The following is an 11610-nucleotide window of genomic DNA, read 5'->3' as shown; positions in this document are numbered from 1 at the left end:
AGAATTCGTGGACAGATTTCAACGGGACAGAATGACGTTGCCACAAGTACCTGACAATTGGGCGGCTATAGCCTTCACCAGCAATTTGAATGAGAAGAGTTCAGAAGCTACGAGACGACTCAAGGAAAGCCTTCGAGAATTCCCAACAACAACATGGAATGATGTCTACAACAGATACAATACAAAGATGGGGATTGAAGAAGATATTATTTTACGATATAAAACAGAAGAAAAAGTAAGCTCAAGGCGTGTTGAAAATGAAAAAAGATCTGGTAAAAACAGGTACGGGCCTTAGATGGGACCTGCGGGGAAGGACTCACGGTTAAGGCAGGATAATCAAAGGTACGATCACAAACCTAGAAACAGGGAATCAGGCTCCTCATCAAGGTTCGGGAATGATCGGAGCACACACGGGTCACGAGATGATAATGGAAGTCTAAAGGCAAGATTCGGTGGTTACAACTTCAACGTAGGCACCTCTGAACTCGTAGCTGTTTTAAGAAGCATGGGAGATAAGGTACGATGGCCAAAGGAGATGAGATCGAATCCAAACAGACGAAATCCTGATCATTGGTGTGAATTTCACAACGATCACGGGCATAAAACAGCAGATTGCAGATTTCTGCAGGGTGAAGTTGATCATTTGTTAAAACAAGGGTATCTCACTGAGTTATTCAGTGAAAAAGGTAAACAAGCATACATGAAAAATAGGCAAGAGCCTCCAAAACCACCTTCACCCAAGAGAACTGTCAACGTTATAAGTGGGGGTGAAGAGATCAATGATGTATCATATAAAAAGGTTTCAAAAGTAACAATTACCCACGGGAAGCGGCCTCGACATGTCTTGGAGGGAGAAAATATTACGTTCGATGATGCAGATGCCGAGGGTCTATTAACTCCACATAACGACGCACTGGTAATATCTTTACTTGTACATGACACTAACGTGAAAGGAGTTTTGATTGATCCAGGTAGTTCTGTGAACATTATTTTGATACGAGTATTGCGTGAGATGCAAGCTGAAGAAAAAGTAATACCAAAGGCACATACTCTATCTGGGTTTGATAATTCCAGCGTCGTTATAAAAGGAGAGGTAACGCTCACCACATTTGCTGAAAGATTCATCAAAGACATAAAGTTCCAGGTAGTAGACATGAGATGGCTTACAATATGATTCTTGGGAGACCATGGATCCACGAGATGGACGCTGTTCCTTCAACTTTGCATCAAGTCATTAAATTTCCAACGCCATGGGGAATCTGTCAAATCAGGGGAGATCAACAGACATCTAGGAACATCAACTCCGTGACAGATTCAAGCACGAAGGGTGAAGAAAAATAGCAATTACAGAATTCAGTTGAGGATAACATAGCATCAACCTCAACTGAACGAGGGCAAACAGATGTAGATTCAAGGCCCTATTCCATTCAAGAACCAGAGGAAAATGAAAACGTCAAAACGACGATAGAAGAGCTGGAGGCTGTGGTTCTGTTTATACACTGGCCAGAAAGAAAAGTGTATATAGGAGCTAATCTTAGCCCGAAGGTGAAGCGTAAGTTAATTGAATTTTTAAAAGCTAACGCAGACTGTTTTGCTTGGTCCCACACTGACATGACAGGTATACCACCGGAGGTGATGACTCATAAACTAAATGAAGATCCTTCATATCCTCCAGTCAAGCAAAAGAAAAGAAAGCAAGGAACTTTCAAGAATCAGGTGATTCAAGAAGAAGTCCAAAAATTGCTAAAAATTGGTTCAATTCGTGAGGTAAAATATCCTAACTGGTTAGCTAACACTGTTGTGGTTCCTAAGAAGAACGGTAAGTGGCGAGTCTATGTAGATTACACAGACCTCAATAAAGCCTGCCCTAAAGNTGGTTGTTGAGCTTTTTCAATGGTCTCCATAACTTTAGCTAACTCTGATTCCAGATTGAAGTTTTCTTGGCTAGCTTCGACTAAAGCATCACGCCGAGAGTTTAGAAAAGCCCAGCTTACATCAACGGCAGCCTTATCTTCAAGAAGCTCATAATCTCTTTCCCAAGTAACAATTTCATTCTTGAGTTCTTCATTTTCAGCCAAAGCTAAGTTGTAAGAGGCTTGGAGAGAGGCATGAGATTTTTCTAAGGCATGCACCTTGCCCTCAGGAGTTCGCAGATATTCTTGTGTCTGAGTCAAATTCTATATCAAATCTCCAGCATAAACTTCTTTTTGACTTAAAAGAGCTTTCAACTCTCTAATCTCCTCACTTGCCTTAGATAATTGCTCCGAGAAAGAAGACTTGAGACGCTCTCTTTCTTTCTCTGCCTGACTTGAAGAAGCCTTGGCAACCGCAAGCTCTGAGGATAATGCTCTTATCTGCTGTTCCAGCCTTTTCAGAGTCACGTGCCACCTTCTCTAATAGAGAAACTCTGCTCATCAGCTCTGTACCAATGAGATTGGCCTGAAAATGATAAGGGAGGAAAATAAGAATTCTAGAGAAAAATTTTGCAAAGTAAAGAAAGAAGGAAAATACCTTCAAGGTAGCATGAACTATGTCATTCATCAAAGTCAGACAGCTATGGCTATTCATTTTTTCTTTCTCAATTGGGCCAACTAGGGGCTCAAGCCAAATATCTGCCTGACCAGATTTTCTCAAAAGGTTGTTGTTAGCGGGAACTTTGATAGTCACGCTCCTCATAACAACGCTTCTACTTGAAGAAACCACTTCTGTATGATGGGTAGTAGAAGGAGGAACTGCCAAAGGAGGAGCGGTAGAAGAAGTAAAAACAGCAGAGAGAGGTACAGAAGCAGATGGAGTAGGTAAGGAAGGGATCAAAGGCACGATATGAGAAGGAAAAGAAGGAATTGAAGATATGGGAGTTGAAGACAAGGGAAGTTTGTCTAAAACAGGACCTAACTCACCACTCTCGAAACCACTAACGAAAAGCTGGTTAACAGAATCACGAGTGTCACAAGGGGTAACAACGTCATCATCAGAAACGAGATGAACAAGGTCGGTAGGAGAAAGATGATGAGAAACTTCAGCTTCGTCAGAGACGATACGTCTCCTAACTCTTGGCCTTGTCATCAAGGAACCATCCTCATCTTCTTCCTCGGAGTCATCTTCTTCAATGGTTTTTCTTTTCAAGAGTATATCCTGAGCCCTCTCTAAAGAAATTTGAGTTCCTGAAGAGGAACGAGAGGCCGCAACTGCTTCAGCAGAAACACCTCGAATAGCAAATCCTGACAAAGAGAAGGATGAAAGTTAAAGCAATAAAGGGAAAAAATTTACATATGAGAAAGACAAAAACTCATACCGTGAGTCTTTACTTTCCAACCGTGACGATTGGAAATAAATTTCCAAGACCTAGCCTCCATAGGCGCGATCTTCAACAGTTTATCTACCCAACTACGAAAATTGGGAACGTTCTCCACAACTCCCATAGTTGCTAAAAAAAAAATAAAGTTAAAGGAATTGATAAACTTGAAAGAAAAAGGTACGAGAGAGATGAGAGACTTACGTGCAAAGTTCCATTCTCAAGGAAGGGAACATTTTATTCACCCACTAAACCAACTGTGGGAGGGGGGGGGCATACCAGCCACGATCCTTATCATCTTCTGGGCTCACCAAAACCCTCTTACTCCTAGCCACTAAGGTAAAGACGCTATTACGAAAAAGTCTAGGGGAGTATAGATGAATTAAGTGAGGGAAGGTGAAATTAACATCTGCCAAATTGGCCAGATGTCTTAAACAAGCAACAACCCTCCATACCAGCGGCCAATCTGTGCTAAACAAACTTTGAAGAAGCGACAGAAATTGAGAATCACTGGATCAATAGCTGGTTTAAAACCAAGAGTAAAAGGGTATGTGTAAACAAAAAAAAGTCCAGTCATATAGGAGGTAATTCTTTGATTTGGATTGGGGATTACAATAAGAAAATCGTTACTCCAGTGACAATCTTTGCGGACTATGGGAGCTAAAATCTCTGTAATCAAAGTGGGGTAAGCATCGGCACGATCTAGACCAGAAACTTGGGTTTGAAGTGATTGTCTATCGTGGTGAAAAGATAAATCGTTAGGGACTATCTCTTCTACCAAGGGCTCCTGTAATGGTTCAGAGGCCTCCTTGCTCTTAGAAGATGATTTTTGGGTAAAAGAACCTCTAGTTCTAGAGGAAGAACCTGGGCTAGGAGAAGGCATGGCAAAACCGCCACCACGAGAGGATCCTAAGCTACGAAGTCTCCCACCCCTTCTATGTCTAACAGGGGCATTGGGAAAATTGTCTAAAATAGGAACTTTCCTAGGGTTAGGGTCCGAAGAAGACATGATGAGGAAGAAGAAGAAGTAAACAGAGATTTGCACAGTTCAAATGTTCGAGAAAAAAGTTTTATGTGGTAAAAGGTGAAAGGTAAAATTGTATTTATACTGATGGGTAACCATCAAAAGTAAAAATGCAGTAGTGGAAGGGTCACAATAATGGTAACTGGTACTTCATGAACAGTGGAGCCGAAAAGAAAGCCTGAGAAAGTGTTGCAAAACTGTGGAACCAATAAGAAGATGACACGTGTCTAATGCATTAAATGGAAGTGATAATTGAAGCGTCAACTCTGTCAGAGCATTAATGGTGACAAAAATTCTCCTTTAATGAATTCCACTGCCCAAATATTCAAACTGATGAATAAATGGAAAGTGGGGGGACTATCTGTATTGAGGAAAATTGTATTTATATGTATATGGTGACGTGTCATGACACGTAGACTGGTCAAACAGTCAAAGAATTAAGGTTGGTTAACAGATACGAGCAACAACAGATACGAGCAACAACAGTCATACAAGTAATTCAACGCTCGTACCTATTCAAGACATTTAAAGGTCAAAGATCGTGAAGAGTCAAAGGAATAAATCTGACAGCAAAAAAGAGCCCAGATACAACATTTAATGAGTATTAAATACTGGAAACGTTATAGAATATATACTTAATGTATATGATTGCATAACGTAACATTTAAAGTCATTAATTGCTCATAATAGCCTTATTATAACAAAGGTAAGGCTCGTATCCCCAAAATAGCTATAAAAGGGGAAGGAACAAACAATTGTAGACACAAGAAAACACTATTGGAATATACTTTGATTTACTTGCTTTCTGATCATATTATTCACAAATTTCTTTCTCTACATACCTTTCTGATTATCAGTAACCCGTATTCTTCTAAATTCTAGCTTTGACTAAAAATCTATTTTTTGGTTAAACAGTTGGTGAAGTTACTGTCATGTGATCAGGAGGTTACGAGTTCGAGATGTGAAAATAGTCTTCTACAGAAATGCAGGATAATGTTGCCTACAATAGGCCCTTGTGGTTCCGGGATCCCGAGCATAGCAGAAGTTTAGTGCACCAGGCTCCCGTTAATCGATTCAATCATTAAAAAATTTAGAGTTTAACTTATTATACTTTTAAATTACAGATTCAGATGTAATATTCGTTAAAATTATGACGAGCTTTTATGTATAAATTTATTCTCCTAATTAAAAATATTAAGTTGAGTTCTCTCTCCCTTCCTTTTCTTCGAAAGTTTTACTAAAAAAAAAAATAAGAACTTGCACTTGAGGAATTAATAATTTTTCTTTTGAGGTAAATGTGCAACATAATACAATTGTTTTATTTTACTTCTCGAGAGATGAATTCTTTCTATAATATATGCACCCAAGAGATCTGAGTTCCGCTTTTCTTCATAGAAAATATAAAAGTATAAACTCGTCAGAATCTTATATTTAATGCGAAACTATTTGGTTGAATTTTACATGCTTTAGATGTTGACTATTAACATATTTTTATTGCACTATTAAAGAAAAATATGCTAAATTTTTTATACGCATATGTCAATGATTCTCTTCCATGTGGTGTACTAGAATTGTAGCCCTTGCTATATATTACAATCAAATGATTTGCTTCTTTAATGCATTAATGCACCATGCCGCAACTTCAATATTATAAGTTATATTGGATTATTCCTTATTTGTATCTTCATTTATATGGCCGTGCTTGAATGAAGAGTTTTTGATCAATATTGTCCCTTATTTTTTAGGGTAGGTCTGTTTTGGTCCTTCAAATATAACCCTGAGCATAGTTAGTCCCTTAAATATGTTAAAGTGGAGCACCTTTAGTCTCACTGACAGAATGTGTTCAAAAACAATATATATATATATATATATATATATATATATATATATATATTGTATGTTAATATACAAAACTATACAAATTTTATATACTTTTTCGACTACCAAATGTAAATAGTTTCTGGTGCGGGCTAAAAGTGAGAATACAATCTGGTTATTCTTTTGCTTCAATAATGCCTAGAAGTGATCTTGGCAGCTCTATTTTTTTTCAAATTGTAACTTTTCTTTATGGAAAAATCAACCAAAATTTTTAAAAGTAAAAGTTTTAGCGTTAAAATCTTAAATTTATCAGCTCTGTACTATTAGTAGTGTTGGTTTATAAAAAAATTTCGATAAGTTAATTAAAATGACGGTGAGTGCCAAAATCAATCCCGTAATTGATCTTGGACAGATTCTGTCAGTGAGACTAAAGGTGCTCCACTTTAGCATACTTAAGAGACTAAACATGCTTAGGGTTATATTTGAGAAACCAAAATAGACCTACCCTCAAAGATAAGGAACTATGATCCACTTTATCATACTTAAGGGACTAAATATGCTCAGGATTATATTTGAGGGACCAAAATAGACTTACCCTCAAAGATAAGAGACAATATTGGTCAAAAACTCCTTGAATGAACATATAAGATAACATTATATTAGAGATGGTGGAAAATAATAGTTTCTTTTAATTATTAAAAATTAAATTTATATAGAATATATCACATTCTCAATTAAATAAAATTGCATTCTTGAAACTTGTATAACAATTATACCCCTTATTCATGGAATGACGTCAAAATATCTTAAATCTCTAAAAAGTGTTCTCTTTTAGTTTCAATTTATGTGAACCTAATTTTTTTTTAGTCAAAAAGAATGATCCATTGTCATATTTGAAAAAAATTTACTTTTATGCAATAATTTATAGCACACAAAATATATGTGTCTCAATTTACACTTTAAATTCAAAAGTTTTTTTCTTTTCTCTTAAACTCTGTGTCTGATCAAATAAATTCAAGTAAAATTGGAACGGCAGGAATATATATAAATTAGGACGAGGTGCTTCAATAGTTGAGAAAGGTTAATGCATTGTGTGTATTTCCACAGCCAAATTTAATGCATTATATAGGAGTACTCAAATGACCTTTTCATTTGGGTGAATCAATATAATCAGGATTCACGTGAATCCAATAATTTTTACTTATCTTGTATTTGTAACAAGATTTCATTAAGTATCCCTTCGTGGCAGAGCCACATGCACCAAAGGGGTGTCAACCAATATCCCTTCGTCGCAAAATTACACTGTATAGCTCGATAATTTTTTTTATAAAATATGTATATATACTATATAATGACACCCCTTGACTTTTTGATGAATTTATTTCTTTATATTTTGACTTCCCTTAATAAAAATCTTGGCACCGCGATAGATCCCAAAAAGAAGAATTACCTTCTAGAAGCCTAGTTTGTCCTTATTTAACTTACGATTCAACCCTCAGCAGCTAATGAAATTTCTTTGTTGTTTCTCTTAGTAAGGCGTAAAAGTTTCCTTTTGCTTTCTATTATTGCCTAGTTAACTGATTTTCGTGTTGCAGTATACCTATATCTTTTAAAATATTTTTGTTTGTGTGGACAGGATAGTTTGAAGTTTGAATAGAATTCTTCAATAATTTCCTTTTCAAATTCAAATATGATTTTTTTTCAACGTTAATAAACGAGTGAGAGCTTACTTAATTCAACAGTAATTTCTCGTGCAATGTGAACAGGATAAGCAGGGCAAAATGAACCTCCAAATAGCCTAACAACAATATTTTTCAATACCAAACATCTTTCTTCTTGCAAAATTCAAATTTAGTAGATTAAACAATGAAGGAGACCTTTAGAGTAAGTTGTCTTTGTATGGCCTATAGATCACAAGTTCGAACCGTGGAATCAGTCATTAATATTTGCATTAGGGTAGGTTGCCTACATTACACCTCCTTGGGTGCAGTCCTTCCCCGAACCCTGCGTGAACAGGGATGACCTATAGGTCAGAATGAAGGGAAGTTTTAGAGCAACGGGTAAGTTATCTCCGTATGACCTATAGGTCACGCGATCGAACCGTGGAATCAGCCATTAATGTTTGCATTAGGGTATGCTGCCTACATTACACTCCCTTGAATACGGTCCTTTTCCAGGCCCTACGTGAACGGGGATACTTTGTGCACAAGACTACCCTTTTTTAGCAAATTAAACAATGATTTTAATCTTCACGATATCTAATTTAACATATTTATCATATTTGGATGGAAAGAAACTACAGAATACTTCAGAAGAAGAGGAGGAGCAGTAAAGACGTTACGAGGATGATTATACAAGAAGTACATTGTAGAGGTAGTATGAAGTCAAAGTTGTATAGCATATTGACTAGATTAAACTTTTATCCACAGCATAGGAATGTAACTAGAAGTGAAAGGTGATGAGATGAGTTGCTGAATTTGGGGCCATATGTCCAAATTCAGATTCTGAAAAGTGCTGTAAATATTTCTTTGGTAAAATAATAAAAGTTAATTACCAAAAAAAAAAATTTAACATATTTAATCCTCAACTGATTCAAAAGTGCATCTTTTTTTTTTCTCGTAAATCTTCACAAATTAAAAAAACTATTGTCTGTTAATCTATTTCTATCCATGTATTATATTTTTTGTGACGACCCAAAGGGTCATCACCTGTTTTCTCATTCATCCCGTGCTTCCGAGGCCTTGAAAACCTCATTTATACTTGCCTCGATTTGCGTGCGCAGTCCGGGCGCGTAGCCGGAAAGCGTAAATATGAATTCTGTGTAAAAATTTATGAATTTTAATATTATTATGATTAAAGTTGACTTTGGTCAACATTTTTGGTAAACGGACCCGGACCTTTATTTGATTGCTTTTGGTGAGAATGAGAGTAAAAGCACGAAGGTTGATGCCGTGCAACTGTTGATTTTCCTACTCTCATTAATTATTGCTATTGCCTTGTTTCTTATTTAAATTGTTGACATTATATCCGGACTGTACTCCCCCATAGTATGCTTCCCTCCCTCTTAACTTTTAATTTCTGTACTCTTTCCTTGTATTGCATATATATACATTGAACTGCCCAGGTTGATTTGGTAGTCCTGTCTAGCCTCGTCACTACTTCGCCGGGGTTAGGCCAGGCACTTACCAGCACATGGGGTCGGTTGTGCTGATGCTACACTTCTGTGCTCTTTTGCACAGATCACGGTACCGAAGCAGCTTTTGGACCACAGCAGTAGGATATCGATCGGGAGCTGACTTCAGTCCAGGGACTTACGAGGTAGCCTAGCTGGCATTCGCAGGCCGGAGTCCCTTTCTATGTTTCAGTTTGTTTTCATTGTTCCGAGACAGACATTTATGTATTTCTATTCAGACTTTTTTGTAGCACTCTTTAGTAGTTCGTGAGATAGCGACTCCAGTCTTGGGTAGTGAAATATTAGACTTCCGCATTTTGGGTTTTCAGTTATTTATGTTTTTAAAGACTTCCGCATTTATTTAAAGACTCGATATTTTATTATTGTTATGTTGTTATCCGAAAATGTTGAAATGTTTGGCTTGCCTAGCTCCAACAGTAGGCGCCATCACGACTGCCGATGGTGGGAAATCCGGATCGTGACATTTTTACTCCATATTTAAAAGTAATATAGCTCTAAAAATAATTCAAATGTAATATATTTTTAATGTAAAGGAACACATATATTTTAATTAATCTAAGGTTAAAGATGCTTAATTAGTGAATATCACAAGAACCAACATAAAATATTACGGAGGGATCAATGTTGGAATTATACTACTTAGTACTTAAGAAAACAACCAACCGAAAAATTTGGAAGAACAAAATTTTGCATGTGTTAACACATGGTGTTAACAAATTCCAAGACGATAACCATTATTATAAATTGTAATCAATCTAGTTAAGAGAGAATTAATAAACAATTCGGTATTCATCATAGGATTTGAATGAAGACAAGTTCCTGTTTAAATTTTAGCCATTATTTTCATTGGCGGCTGGCCATTCCTGCAAGATTCATAAAACTAGATCAGGTACACTGCCCTCAACTCTTGTGAGAAACACAAAATTTTCCCCAATCAAAGGCACATTTTATGTTAATTTTGCATATAATGAATTTCTTGTGTCATTAAACAAGAATATTGCAATGCAATGTTATTTGAGTTGTCCCATAAAAGGGCAAAATTAGAAACCGACCAATTTTTTGTCTTATCTTCTCTTCCTTTCCTTTTATTTTTATTTTTTATTATTAGCATTTATACCTGCTTGTTACGGAAAAAATATTAAATGTAATTTTTTTTATTTATTAAAGTCTTAATTCAAGGAAGAACGAGTCCTTATCATCTCCCATCGGGATAGCCGGCCCTGCCTTGCTGCGGGTCATCACCTCCGGCCGCCCAACGACCGATAACTCTAGTCACTACTGCCACTGGGGCTAGGAAATAAGCCCCACAACCCAAAGCAGTGAAGAACAAATAGTATTTTGTTACAAAAGTCGACTAACAAGGGTATTCGTGCGTATGAGAATATAGTAATGAAGAAGGTAATAGCTAAAATAGGATTCATTTTAGCTAGAGCGCCCCGACTAAATTCGACTCGCACTAAAAAGTTTCACATAAGGAGAACGAGATAAAGCACTTCCTAACGAAAATAACTCTTTCTTGACATTTTCTCTTCCATTCTCCTCCATAAATTCTTTTTGAACTCTTGACAAGCACAAATTGACACTCTAATATTGACAAAAATATTTTTTAAATTGATTAGTCAAATGCAAATTATTACTCTAAAAAATATTCTTTCAAAAAACTTATTTGATAACTAATTTTCCCCCTTCAAAATAAGCAAATTTTGGAAATTAAACCAAATAGGCTAGAACTAAGTAGCGGTTAAGATCTTATTGACATAATTATGACTTTATATCTTAGTCAACAAGCATTAAATTTGTTTTTGGCCTAAAGAGAGTTAAAATTAGTGCTAATTCACTAATGATATCTAGTACTCTATCTACTATTAGCATTTATTAAAATGTTGAAAGTTAGAAAAAGCAACATTAAAGCGTATGATTACTGATTTCCTATCTTTAATGATTTTCTTTTCAACTAATTTCAGGTTCACGAGTGGTGGATTCAACCTGATATCCCGACGGTAATTATTAGTTGTGAGGTAATAAAATAAATAGGGAATAATGAAACTTATTATAGGGTTAATATATGGGAAGAAAGAAAAATAGGATTCAAACTTGTGATGCTACAATTAAAATTATGATTTTTATTGTCCATTGAGTTTTCCCAAAGTCAGAATGAGAAGTTTTGAGAAAGAGTTGTAGCAATTTTTGAGAAAGTCATCTTGGCAAAATGATTTGCACATATTCTACCAAAAAAAAAAAAAAAAAAAAAACAAAAAAACTCTAACATAAACGTTGGGT

This window comes from Nicotiana attenuata, chromosome 5, assembly GCF_001879085.1.
Source record: "Nicotiana attenuata strain UT chromosome 5, NIATTr2, whole genome shotgun sequence".
Taxonomy (NCBI): Eukaryota; Viridiplantae; Streptophyta; class Magnoliopsida; order Solanales; family Solanaceae; genus Nicotiana; species Nicotiana attenuata.
The sequence above is the reverse complement of the archived record's forward strand: the minus strand, read 5'-3'. Positions refer to the sequence as shown.